We start from the raw sequence: 10889 nt of genomic DNA on the forward strand, positions 1-10889 counted from the left end.
TTCACTAGGTTAAGAAAAAAGTTACTGCCCACTAGGAAAGAGGACAGGTGGCTCTAAAGAAAGAAGAAAAACTGCAACTTGTGTTATCTGGTGTCCCTTGAGCTGGGAGCTAGCTGCCGATTCAGAAGCAGCACCGTGGCTGAAGCCGCTTGGCGCTGCTACCCCCGAGCACGTCACTTCACACGTTTGCACGCCCACCAGCCCTCGGAGAGAGCAATCCGAACCATCCAGCACCAATTTTTCCTGTCAGCGTGGATTTAAAGTTCCATTTCATGTACACCGGGAGTTTTCAACAGGAGGACGGCTATTTCCCACCCCAGAACAAGTGGGCTTCCAAAAGCCCCGAGACCGAATGACAAAAGTAACTGGAGAACAGTAAGCGTCACCGAGCTCCGCAAAATGAAAGACTTGCAAATCCCCCCCGCGGGCGGGCGGCACCACCTGCTCAGGCGGCCCCGGCGCTGGGCAGGGGGCACAGCTCGCCCCTGCTGGGTTTTCGGCCCCCAGGCAGCGTCGCGCTAGGCGAGGGGAATGCAACCCGCTTCCATGCGGCAAAGCGCAGCAAAGCAGGCGGCTTCCCCTAAACCCGGGGCACCTGCCTGCACACCTGCTCCTTGCAGCTCCGCTCCGGGCCCAACGCCGACCCCTGCTTGCAGCCGGCGAGGGGGATGCCGAGCCGACAGGGATCCCGGGACGCGCTCCGGCAGGTCCCGGGGTGTCTCCCAGCATCGCGAGGCTGCCGACGGCCCTTCGTCCTGGGAATAGCTGCGGCAGGGCAGAACCTCAGCACTCTCCGCTTCTGCCCCTGCTCAAAGGTTAATCGCTGCCCTTTTCGCTGACATTACCGCGCTCAGGTCTGCGACCCTGCGCTCGGCTCCTCGGCCGGGTTATTCACAAGCGGTTTAAGCTTACGCCAGCGGCCGTGCCAGGGAGCGCTGGCGCAGGCCGCCCGCCAGCCGAGCGCGGGAGCCGCCTCGCGCCCAACACAGCGCAGGGCGAGAGAAAGGAACCATCCGAAACCAGGACCAAAACCAGTCCAATCATCTGATAAAACGGCAGAGAAATCCCAACTGCCTGCCTGGAAAGCCAGGGCATTAACCCATCGCGTTTGGCGGCAGGGTCCCGTCCAAGGACGAGGGGTATTTGATCCACCCTGTGATAAACACATTCAGATGAATGGCTGCAGTCCAGGGCTGAAGATCTAAGTTGCTCAAAGCAAAAACACACAGAAATTTTAAGAAGTGCCTAGCGATTGTAATATATCAGTTAACAGTCCGGAAAAATCTGATAGCGAGGAAACAATCGTAAGGGAAAAAACTTTATACTAGCTGCAGAAACTTCTTTATTTAAAAAAAATAAAAATAAAAAAATATATATATATAAACCTGCCATCTTCTGCATTTGTGAAAGTTATGTCTCACATTCAGGCACATCATAACTATTGCCTGTGTTTTACAACTGAAACAGCATATCCAGTTAGTACAGGTTCTGACCGAAAAGTCAGTTCATGGAGTTCTGTGCATTAAATCCCTTTTCAAAACAACAATTTAATTTTTCCATTTCTATCATCTTGAGACCTTAGCAGAAAATATTCAATTTTAACAAAAAACATTTTAGGCCTTTCATATCTGCTCTTTTTGTAACTTCATTGCGTTTTGACTGTTTTAAAAACGTGGATTTGCTACATGCTTCCTTGATAGCTTCCATGTTATCTGATCTCGTTGTGTAATTCAAAAGCAGGACAGACGATACCACCTTATTTTGGTGACATGCAGTTGAGTCCAAAGTAATTCATAAAGTATCTGCAAATCACTGGAGGAAAAAACAAATCCAGATATGCAACTACATCAATATCACTAATGAAGCAGGAGTTACACTCTGGGTGAGGATTACGCTGTCCTAACCTGATATGGGCAAGATTTTTTTTTTAATTAGAATTTACATCCTGTAATTCTAAAATTACTTCTTTTAAAAAGCAGAGATTTAACAAATAATGCATTCGGACTTGTAAATAAAAATTTGTGGGGTTTCAACAATGCTTTGGAGTATAAAATTCCTAGAGTCTCATTCACTTACACCATTTGGTTTCAAATAGTCTGTCAGTTCACTTAAATGTGTAACAGGAAACTCAAATTTGACTAAAAGGTTGTTTTACGTTACTACTGGTTTTGCATGGAAACCTTTTTAGAAGTAAGAAGCTAAGGGGAAGTTTTTTCCTCTCCCATCTGCGACAGACAGCTGTTTGCTGCCTGGAATCTACGATCGCAGACACCTGAAGTAGCACCGAGCTAAAGTAAACACTTTGCACATAATTTTCATGTCAGTACAATTTAAAAAATTAAATGTCTCATTTATTGCATCATGCCATGCGATAAATCATATGATTAGACACTGGAAGCTAAATACAGAACTTCAATTTTTTTTTTTATTAAAAAATAGAAATAGTTTGTTTCTGAAACATTCTAAAATGTATTAAAAAGAATACAACTCAAGAGACTTCTTGCATATGCAGAGCTATGACACTTACAGTAAGTCCAGATGTTTAAATACTTAGCACAGGTTAGAATTTGAAGTAATCTTGATCCAATCCAATATGCATATAAAAATAATCCAAGATAGAAAAAGACCTACCTATCCATATAGAGATTTGATAGCTTTACAGACTGCTGCACTTGAACCACTATTAAAAATAACTCCCTGGGGTTTTCTCCTTTTAAATAAAACTGAGCTTACAAATTCTAGACCTGCCCACTTAGTCACAGCTCGCACAGAACCTCCCTCCGTTCCCGCGTCCCACGTTCCAGCTGATGAAAGACAGCAGCTTCCAATCCGGCTTTAAAACAAAACAAAAACCCTTTAAGAAAGTTTCAAACAGGTATTTTGGAGGACTTAATTTCCTACGTAATTTAGACATACTGCAGCAATCTCAATATGCTGAAAAAAAGCTAAGCTGTTAAACTAGATTTTGCATGCAAGTTCTTAAAAATAAATAAATAAATAGAGGCCAACATTACCTCTCTGTTTCAGCACATTTTTCTCCTTATCTCCTAGATAACATTTTTTCCTCCTTTTAACTTTAGATGCAAATTGAAAATGAACCTTGGAATTCAGAAATGGAAGAGACCTATTACATCCCACCCAACGTGCTCCTCTGCCACCAGCCTAGCGCTCCCTGAAGAGCATCCTCTGCTGCTCCGTCCGGCCCAAACTCAACACCAGTGGGGATCCCACCACCTCCTTTGGGAAGCCTATTTGTTAGTAAACCCATGCTGATAGCCAATATATTGCTATTTCTTCATGCATCATCTCTATGTCTTACTGCTCAAGGATCAGGATCCAACATACTAGAAGATAGGTTAAGTGCCCCTAGTATTAAAAGAGGGGCACCAGCAGTTTGTACTGCTTTCTGCAGTCTGGATGTCTTTAAAGGCAAGGATTTTTAAAAGGCAAACGTTGCATCATATACCTATACAACTTAGTGGACTTCCATTTCACCATTTTTAATTTGCTCTTGTATCTAGAGACAGTATAGTAACTGTCACAGGAATTCTGGAAATGTATCCCAACATCTGCACCAAGCAACGTACACAGGCCAGATCACTGAATTGGGAAAACGGAGCAAGCGCCACTTCCCAGCATGCTGGCATGAGCGCGTTCGGGCTGAGCCTCCCGAGAGCTGCGCTGAGCTGATCCAACAGCCGTGGCCATTGACAGGACCTGGCCTAACCCCCCCGCGCACCCCCTCGTCCCTCCCTTGCATCCATCCTTTGATCCTTTTGCAGGCCAATTCCTTGCTGGGGAAAGGGGAAGGCACAGCTAAGGGAAACAGCAACTGCCCTTTCAGCAGCACAGAAGGTAAACTGGTCCCACTCCCTTGCTTAACCAAACCATTTTTTTTTCTTCCTTAGTTTTACATCAGTTTACTCTGCTGAACCAGCTCCCCAAGAGTCAGATGAGGGCCAGCACCAGCACAGGGCAAACAGAGAAACCATCCCTTTTGGGAGCATCAAGCTGTCAGCTCAGCTCAGCCATCTAGTCACTCTGCGTGATGCTGAGACATATCAAACCTTCCTAAATCTGTTATCCTCAGTTTTCAGACAAACTATTCTTATCTTTTAAGGCACTTAGAGATCTACTGATGAAAAGCACAAGCAACTTGCTAAGTACTTGCGTGCGCTTGTACTATAAACTTTGCAAAAGAAATGCTGAGTATTATAAACATATTAGAGCTAATCGGACTTAATAACAGAAGAAACTATTTTGAAGGCCTCAGTCTTTAAAAGGCCAAAGTTTTAATTTTGTTCATTTTAGATAACCTTTAACTTTCATATGATTTTTATACTGGGAAAGGCCACTTCTTTTTCAACTGTTCAACTTAGTGATGCACAGATATACTTAAAGCATTTTTATTTTCCTCTACCCCCACACCTGTCTTTTAACCAATAGCAGAGTGGCTCGCCATTTCCATGTCAAAAGTCTTATTTTCAGGGCCTTGGTGATGAATAGTATCAATGCAAACATGAATTATTTTTCAGTAGTATGAATATTTAGTGTTTGCTTTCAATATTGCAAGAATGTTTTTGGTGCATAGAGAAGCAGAAAGAAAAGGCAATTTAAATACAGTAATGTCAGATTCCTAGATCATTCCCAGAGTACTTTTCTCCAAACATTAGGACATCAAACAAATGGCTGAGTGAATCTAGAGAACTCTCTTAGTCTGGCAACGGATACATAATGTCACCGCATTTGGACAAACCTCACATATCCTATCATGTTTAGATAGCAATGGACAGAATCCCTCAGACTTGCTCCTCAAAAACATACAGATACATCAATCTATTTCTTTATTTATATTTTTATATATATGTATATATAATAGAGAGAGTAGCAAGATATACATATATAAATAAGCTTGTTTCACAGACACCTGTAACTGCATCCGATTCATATTATGCATTGGAACATTTTTCATGAACTCTGTCCTTTAAGATCCTAAACATTATAATGAAGCCACTCACCACCAAAAGGAGCTGAAAGTGTTTTCACAAGCAGAAACATAATGCCCAGACACAAGTTGAAAGCCATTAGTAACAAGTATTTTTCAAATCAAATGTCTTTGCATACTGACAACAGCATTTAAACCAGTTTCCCACAGTCAGTATCCATCTCTCACACCTCTTCTTCAGCACGCTGTAGCAGGACGGATGGCGTCGCACAACAGTGGTCGCCGCTCGTCACAGACTTCTTGCATTTGACTGGATACAGAGACACACGCCGCACAATTCCTACCAACAGCCCAGCGGAGCACCTGGGTAGGTGCACGCTGAATTAGTCACCGTGGTTTACATAAAAGGGTAAACAGACTGGTTAGGTCATTTTCCAAGACAAATGCAGGAGTTTGTGTCAGAGCAAGAATGGATATTCATGGCTCCCTTAATTCTGTGCTCAGAACTATAATAGCGTCATGGCTGCTTTCCATCTAGATGACTGTTGAATTTTAATAATACCAACTATTAGAATACTAAAAGAATACTAAAGAATACTAAACAACTTCTAAAATGAGGTTCCATTTATTTATTTTTCTCATTAGCCAAATGTAAAGGCAATTTTTATGGGTTTTTTTGCCATGAATGTTCTCTTCCATAAGAAGAGCATCTAAGGAAAGTGAATTAGAAGAACAGAAGTTAAAAACACAAGTCCAGCTGTTAAACCTGTTTTCTGTAACACTGAGTATCCCAACTGCACTTTCATTTCAGAAAAAAGCAAAATCAAGCCCCAGGTGTTATAATGATGCCCAGTTCCATCATTCATTTTTTGGCATCTTCATCTAGTACTTCCCCCTCTTCCAGCTACAGATGGACAATTTTCTTGCTTTAAATTTAGAACGAACACATTCGATTTCTACTGCCTGCCCCACTTGCTGGCTGCTCCAGTTCATACCGTCTAGTCTGTACTGCCATGTTGTTTGTTAAGCATGTATTTTCCATAGCTTTGAGCTTACATATATTTGGCAGTACAGAAAGTAGAAAGAAATGCAAAGTACTTCCACTAATTCATCTCCTACGCAGAGCATTCTGCAGGTGTGTACGAGGTGAACTTGTTAATAACTATCCCCATTTTACAGCTAGCAAAGCAGAAATACATAAAATCAGGTATGTCAGCTCCTATCCCCATTACCAAGAAAACAGTCACTTTACTCTGAGTAAATAATTATTAACAGATCTTTCAGCACGCAAAAAGCTTTTTAAAGGCACTTAAAGGGATCTTCGGAAAAACAGCTAGGCCTGAATGAAGCCGAAAAGCATGCTGTGAGATAAATCTCAGGGTTTCCCACTATATTCTGTAGCGTAGCCTCCATTACTAGAAGCAATGAAAAGAGTCAATATAGGATCAATAATTTCAATATAGGTATACATATTACGTATTGGCATAAAAACTTTTGGGTAGCATCATAAAAGGCAGGTACTACAAAATCTGTCAGGTTCCCAGCATGGGTTTAGTCTGACTTATTCAGCTTCACTTGTTTTTCCTCAAAAAACGAATACTAAATAATTTGAAGAAATATATTAAAACTCATGTTCAAATTATGTGCCCTTCCTCTCTCATAAAGCACACATTTGTCAAGAAACAGAATTCCAGAGGTCGGAGGGAAACAAAACAAACAAGTGTTTTGTATGCAAGGAAAACGTTGGTTCTGTTCTGATGAGTTGCTCTTGGGTTGGTAACAGTCACATTCAGTCAAGAAATCTCACTTCCCACAGAAGATGCTCCTTTTCCACTGTAACAAAAGTTCCTGTCCTCCCAACCCCCTTTTTTTAAGTGTCCAAGTCATAAAGTCATCGGAAACGGGGCAGCAACACTCACATCTAAGAAAAGTTCCTCTTTTCTTTTTTTTTTGCTGTTGCTCAAAAGAATATGACTGTCACAGAGAATGCCGACAAGCAAAAAATAACAGTGGAAAGAGTTTTGACTCAATGTCAAGAGATGTATCAAAATATGAAAACAGTATAAATGCTGCAAGTTAAACAGTTGCTTATAATGATTCACAAAAACGAATTTTTAAAGGAGACCCAGAAGTGACAGCAAGACATTCATAATGTGTCAGGAACTTGCATCACCGGACTTCTAATTGTTATAATATTTCCCATCAAGTTACTTGTACCGCAACAAGGCCATAAGCCATTATCATGGGCAGAAATGTTGTGTGTGTGTGAACAGACAAACAGATGTAGCTCACAAGTCCACCATTATTCCCAGCAAGTATCTATCGCACTCCGGAGCGAATACCTTGCTGAAGAAAATGGTATTTTGGAATTCAACTCAAACAACATATACTCTCTAGAAAGCAATGCTGTAATCCCTAAAGCGCTGGTTTTATTTCAGACTTCCTATTTTTTAAAAGGTAACAGAGGATAAAGCACTCTGAGAATACGTGTGCTCCTCTCCCGTAAAGCGCTCAGGAGGACATCAGGAGCTGGCAGACAAAAGAGACGAAAAATAAGAAACACCTAAAGAAAAGTTCTCAAACTGCAGTCTAGGGACTCCCAAAGAACTGTAAAGTTCTCTGCACGAGCCGCGAGAACACAAGAGCACAAAGCATCTCATAGAAGATGAGAAAAACGCATAAAAAGGACATAACGGGCCTATTTCGTGTGGCAGTGCCACTTAGAGCGGCGCGCAGAAGGAGCTCGTAGGGGAACCGCTAAGCTAAAGCACGCGTGTTTGGCTGCACTACTGCTTCTAGCGTTAAAGAAAAAAAAAAGAAGAAAAAAGAAAAAAGTGCCATATGACACCAAACCACGCAAAACTACATAAATGCTCCTATTTTATCGTATTTTAACTTTGCTTAAATCTTAAAGCAATGCTACGCAAGAACGGCTCTGTGGAAAGGAGCCGAGGAAGAGCCCGATCTGTCCCAACTCCGACGACATTTCAGGTTATTCCCCCCGTCGCCCAGGCACGTGTCAGCCGCCGGGCGAGAGCTCCGGCCCCGCGGGGCAGCAGCGGCCACGAGGCGCCGCGGGGCCCCCGGACCCGCCGAGGCGGCGCCGCTCGCGACGGGGCCCGCGGCGCCTCCCGCTCCCGCCTCCCGCCCGGGCAGCCCCCGGCCCCGACCACGGCCCCGGCTCCGGCTCCGGCCGCGCGGGGCTCCCGAGCGGCCCGGCCGCGGCTGCCGCCTCCCCGCGCGCGGCGGGCAGCGGCCCCGGGCACATCGCGGCCGGGCCCCGGGACGCGGCGCGGGCGGCCCTTACCTGCGGAGCGGCCCCTCGCGGCGGGCGGCGCGGGCGCCCGAGCCGGCGGCGGCCCCACCGCCCCGCACCGAGCGAGCGAGCGAGCGAGCGAGCGGCGCCGCGGCCCGCACGCAACTTCGCCGCCCGCCCGCGCGCGCCCGGCCCGGCCCGGCCCCCCCCACTCACCCGGCCCGGCGCTGGGGGCGGGGGCGCGCGCGGGCACGCGCGCTCGCGGCTGCCACGCAGGCCGGGCGGCTCGGGAGCGCGCCGCGGGGCGGCCCCGGGGCGGCGCCGGGCGCTGCCGCCGCCGCTGCTGCCGCCGCTGCCGCCCGCGCCTCCCCCGCCGCGAGGAGCCGCGCCGCAGGCCCCGCACCCGCGCCCGGCCGCGGCGCCCCCGCAGCGCCCCAAGGCGGCGCGAAGCGAGCGCGGCGGCGGGCAGCGCGTTACCTGCGCCGCCGGGGCTTCCGCTCTAACTTGCGGGTTTTTCCATGTCCCGAGATGAGTCACGGCAGAAGCGCAGCGCCGCCTCCCCCCCCGCCCGCCGCCGCGGCCCGTCCTGCCCCGGAAAGCGGCGCTGCGGGGCCTCGCCGCGCGCAGGAAGCGCCCCGCGCCCCCGGCCGCCGCCGCCGCCGCTCCGCCCTGGGAGCCCTCGCTCCTCACCTGGGGTGCGGGAGCCGCCCCGGCCGCCGCCGCGCCTAGCGCGAGCCGAGCGGCGGCACTGGCACAGAGCAGCTGCGGCAGCGGCAAACGCGGGCGGCCGAGGCTTCTCCCGCTGTTTTCATTCCTCCCTCGCTGCTGCTGCTGCTGCTTTTACAGAGCGTCGGTTATGGGGACACGCAGTTAGGGGCTCCGGCCCTGCAAAGACATGTGCTAAACGTCGCCCACAGCGCGGGCAGTCGCCATGGGTGTAACGGCAGCAGTCACATGTCTGAAGCAAAGCACATGACTTTTTTTTTGCAGGAATCGGAGTCTAAATGGGTCTAGGGCTAAAATGTATGATCTCGGGAATTCAGTATAACTTTTGTTTAGTCAGATGGACATTTTTTCTTCCTTTTTTAATTCGTGAATCGCTGTGTTTTGTAGATGAAGACAAGCATTAGTGCCCGTAGTATACTTAAGTCTAAATTCAACAGTATTTTTTACAAGTGAAGAAAAACCTGAAACTGAACGTAACAATAAATAAAAGTGAAACTAACAGCTCTCATTTAATTGTCTAAACTGGGTGAAAGGCAGACAGTTTGTGATTGCTCATTTTTTGTCAATCTTGGTAATCCAAGGCCTAGCTACAGCAGAAAACGTTTGCTGGCGGGGCTGTCAACCAGCCTAGCGCCGAGATCCTCTCGTAGCAAAAAAGCGCTAGTGCCAGCTTATAACTTAAACCAGTGGAGCAAATGAAATAAGCTCCGCAAGCACAAGCACTTTTTGCTAGTGTAACTTCATTTCTGCTAGGGCTGTTGCCAGTTAAGAAAGAATGCAGTTAAAAACCAAAATCCTCTAACCAACCCTGTTTAATTGCTGCAAGCAGTTAGCGCGGAGCTGACTGCAGCACGGCGAACGCAGGTGGGCAAGAGGGAGTTCGGGTCAGTCTCCTCCGTCAGAACCAAAAAGGGGCGACCAGAACAAAATCCCTCCGTTCTGTGGCCAGCGGCTGGTACTTTGATCCCATTCGCGCTGTGCCCTACCCCGGCAGGTTTATGGAGTCCTCGGGGGTCCCGCCGCCGCGCGCACGGCTGCCTGGAGAGGACACGCAGGAGCAGCGGACGCCTTGCCCCGAAGCGCTGGGGGTTGCTACTCCGCTCGCTGGACGCGGCGGGGGAAGGCTGCGCTCACAAGGCGCGCGCTCTCTTGGATGAACGCTTGCAGCCCACGTGCGGCGCAGCGTCAGGCCGCCGCCTCTCCCCCCGCTTGCCGACTCACTGCATCGTGCAAACCGGAGCTGTGGGCAACCTGTTACCTTAGACAGTTGGGTTCTACTAAGTCAATTTTTCCAGCAGACTCAGCTCACGTATTTTAGCTCCAAAGTAAGTGTCTGTTTTGCAGGACCAGAAAAATCATGGCGGGTCTTAGCTCAAATGGTGTTTTTTCATCAAAACTTCTACTATGGGGAAAACAGTCTTTCTAAAGCAGTGCCACCTCTGCAATCCAGAGAGACACAGAAGATACAGTGAACGTTCGCAGGGTGTGCAGGTGATTTCATGAGACCTGAACCCATTTCTTCCAAAAACGTCACCGCTAGATTTTGTTTCTCTCGTAAAGCTGTTTACACATTGCTAATATAAACTCAGTGCACTCGCCCTGGGTGCGTGTAAACACGATCCTTCCAGAGGCTCCGGTTCCTGATAACATCTCACATCGGCGATACTGCAGAGCTCTATTTTCTCTCACTGCGCGTTTCTGATAGCGTAAAGAGTTTTCTCCCAAGGGTGCAGATGCCTGCACAGCTATGCAATGCTTCTCACTAGAGACAGAGCAATAGACACAACAGATGGAAAGAAAGAGGCCACCTGGTTTTAAAGCAAATCATATCATCAATCTATCAGTACAAAATCTGAAACATGGGAAAGTGCTTAGAGAAACAAAATGAATCCCGTTTTTTTCTCCAAACTCAATTTTCCCAAGGTCTGTTGATGTACCGTTTGCAAAAATGCATTTCTTTCT

General features: G+C 47.3%; 1 protein-coding gene across 5 annotated transcripts in view; it reads right to left on the reverse strand.

The window, feature by feature from the left end:
- Positions 1-9126, reverse strand: part of NEK6 (NIMA related kinase 6) — a 76294-nt gene extending 67168 nt beyond the window's left edge. For 2 of the 5 annotated variants that reach the window (XM_067308878.1, XM_067308873.1), the window contains exon 1: positions 8253-8343. The gene's annotated coding sequence lies outside the window, so the exon portion shown is untranslated. Of the gene's footprint in view, positions 1-8252; positions 8344-8417; positions 8465-8678; positions 8757-8891 lie in introns of those variants that run through there. The other 3 variants (XM_067308875.1, XM_067308874.1, XM_067308877.1) reach the window with 3 other exon arrangements.
- Positions 9127-10889: the final 1763 nt, after the last annotated feature.

Source organism: Apteryx mantelli, chromosome 21, assembly GCF_036417845.1.
Source record: "Apteryx mantelli isolate bAptMan1 chromosome 21, bAptMan1.hap1, whole genome shotgun sequence".
Taxonomy (NCBI): domain Eukaryota; kingdom Metazoa; phylum Chordata; class Aves; order Apterygiformes; family Apterygidae; genus Apteryx; species Apteryx mantelli.